This window comes from Amia ocellicauda, chromosome 10, assembly GCF_036373705.1.
Source record: "Amia ocellicauda isolate fAmiCal2 chromosome 10, fAmiCal2.hap1, whole genome shotgun sequence".
Taxonomy (NCBI): domain Eukaryota; kingdom Metazoa; phylum Chordata; class Actinopteri; order Amiiformes; family Amiidae; genus Amia; species Amia ocellicauda.
The window spans coordinates 42,102,967-42,106,174 of record NC_089859.1 but is presented as its reverse complement, the minus strand read 5'-3'; the positions used below and the strand labels follow the sequence as shown (position 1 = coordinate 42,106,174).

Below are 3,208 nucleotides of genomic sequence, written 5' to 3'. Positions count from 1 at the left end.
ACGTACAAAATCAGCAGGGGATCAATTACTTTTTTCCCCCACTGTACATACATATATATGGAAAAGAAACATTACAAGTATAAATCACAATAAGATGTAATAAAGTACAGATAAACAAAATGTAATAAAATGTGATCTGTTTGAAAATGCAGGGACGTCACTGGAAAAGATGATGTCTGGATGGCAGCATATGTTGCTCCAAAATGTGTACATCTCTTCTGCAAAAATGGTGCCCTCACAGATGTGCGAGTTACATGACAGACAGACAGACAGACACTCACACACACTGTCACACCCACACACACACTTTCACAGAGAGACATATACACACACACACACACACACACACACACACACTATCACACAGAGACAGGCACACACACGTACAGACACACACACTAACTTTCACACAGAGACAGACACACACACACACACACACACACATACATACATACATATGGAAAAGAAACAATACTTTTATAAATCACAATAAGATGTAATAAAGTACAGAAAAACTAAATGTAAGAAAATGTGATCTTTAATACACACAAATATGTATGGCTGGTCGGATGCGTCTTGGACTCGGGTTCCTCTTCATTACGTATAACGCTTTTGCCTTTTGCTAAAGCTTTCCGTGGAGGGGATCGTGGGTGAGTTTGTACCATTCTTGGGGGGCTCTGCCTTGTTGGGGCGGAGCTGTGATCCAGGTGAACAGCAGATCGGGCATAGGTGGGCATGTGGGCAGAGGAGTAGGAAGGCCGGTCAAGCAAATAAGCTTGCTAAGGTACGCAGCAGCAGCAAGCAGCCCCCCCATCCAGCCAGCCAGCCAGTCTGGCTGGCAGTGACTGAGTGGTTGACAGACGGCAAGCAACGGAATGTACGTGCTCTGTGATGTCATAGCAGTCAGCTGAGAGAGGCTCGTGATGTCATCGCTGAGCTGGCTGGCTGGCTGGCTCTGTGTGTGTGTGTGTCTGTGTCTGTCTGTTTTTCTGTTTGTCAGTCTGTCTGTCTGTCTCTCTCTCTCTCTCTCTCTCTCTCTCAATTCAATTCATTTGTATTGTCAAAGCAATTGGACATACATACACACATACATACATATATGTAGCGTAAGGTACACTTATACATTTCAATTAAAGAAGTGAATTCATAGTATCACCTTATCACGAATCCTGGAGTCTTGTAGAACTCAATTTCTGTAATAATTGGACGCAGACACCAATTCCAAAGATATAAATTGTCAAATTTATTTAAAAACAAAGACTAAATGTAGCACTACACTAATTATACAAAAGGGAAAAACTAATTAAAATTCAACTCTAGATCAACAAATCAAAGACAAATCACTTCCGTGACCAAATCAAAGACCATGGGATCCCATAGGATAACACACAAATCGTTAAACAAAAAAGGTTATAAACACATTGACTACAATACCGGTTAGTAATTCTAGGAATCACTAAGAAACAGTTGAAAGTGCTAAATTGCAGTTTCAGAAGATGAAAAAAAACTGTAACTGATGGGATATGTAGTACTTTATACTCGAGTGGTCTATGCGATTACACCCTGTTGGTGTTATTAAGAACGCCAAGTACCAGAATGCAGAGCGGGACTGTTTTTTGTGCCGTGACTTGTCGGGGGAAAAAGGCGCAGAAAAAACGGACGAGAAGGTGAAGGTAGTATGGCGGTGATGCACGCGTTGGTGAAGTGGGAAAGCGGGGTCGACAAAGACTCTTACAGCGTGATTCCCACTGCTTGCTTTCGCAATTTTGATTTATTCAGCATTGCTGATGATGACGAAGAGACGACTCGAAACTTCAGAGCAGAGTGGAGAGACACGAACAAACCTCCAAAAGGTGGATGGCCTGTCCATGAAGCGCAGATCATTATGACTGGTAACAATGTTTATTTAAAAAAAAAACATTAAAGTCTTTACATGCTATTTGATATATACAATCACAGTATATTTGAAATGAATGTTTAAGTTATTAATGTGTTGTACTTCTAACATACTCTTATAACATGGTAGGTGGTGGTGAGGGCGCTAAAAACTCGTCATACTTGACTGGCATTTGTAAGAACGATTTATTGTGTGTTGTGCTTTACAATAAAATCCCCCAAATCACAAAATAAATTAAACCAGATATAATTTAACTTCAGTTTTGATTCAGTGTTGGCTGTTCATCTTAATTTGTATGGTCAAAGCACAGTATTTTTATGACAAATAAATATAATCCCCAAATATCTGTGGACATAATGCAGGGTTTTATTTATTTTATTTTTATTTTAGGAAAAGAAGGCAAACTAAGAAGAAAACTTAATGACCTAACAAAAATGCCCTCTCCTAAAATGAAGAGAGTACCTAAACCAAACAAAAAACTTCAAATTTCAGATGATAGTGACCTTGATGAACCACAGTTACCGGTGAGATAATTACTGCAAATATTAAATAAATGTATTGCAGGATTGTTTTTTTTTAAATCATTTTCATATATATATATATATATATATATATATATATATATATATATATATATATATTCATTTTAAACTCTTTTCCTCTCTGAATACAGCACAAAATAAGAAAAAACCGATGGAGCTTCAAGAATTAGATCCCGTCATATTCTACAGACATTTAAAGAGTCCAGTGAAGTTGAGCTACAGCAAAAAGTTAAGCAGCTCGAAAAGGAAAACACTTAAAAAGACTTAAAAATGAAAACCAATGTCTTCGAAACCGTATGGTTGATGGTAAGTTTTTTTATTTATAGCAAATAATTCCTTACCTTGATAAATGTTATTCTTCAGTAATTTATATTCCAGAGTAATGTATTATAGTTGATCATACTGAAGTAATCTAGAACCACAATACAGACTCTTAATGTGCACTGTCTAATAGTTTAATAATACTGATTATTAAATAAAGTTTTTCAACATAACTTCATAATCCTACATTAATGACTATATGCATTACATTAGACCTGGTAATTCTTGTATTTTATCTTTTTTATATTTTTCGTAGCTAATGTTAATGACCCACAAAAAGGTCAGTTTGCCAATAACATAGAGCAAGTCTCTCAAGTATAATTGCAGGCATTGATGGTTTTGTTTTCACTTTGTATTAAATATATTATTAGAAATGATTATCATTTAATACTAAGGTTTTTTTCTCCAGAGATTCCAGACCTTTTGGACAATCTGAAAAAAATTGTAA

At 36.3% G+C, this 3,208-nt stretch overlaps 1 non-coding gene across 1 annotated transcript; it reads left to right on the top strand.

Annotated features, from left to right (window-relative positions):
• The first annotated feature begins 578 nt into the window (after positions 1-578).
• On the top strand, positions 579-693 carry LOC136762263 (U5 spliceosomal RNA). The gene has a single exon (XR_010820469.1). It is a non-coding gene; the product is annotated as a U5 spliceosomal RNA (small nuclear RNA).
• Positions 694-3,208: the final 2,515 nt, after the last annotated feature.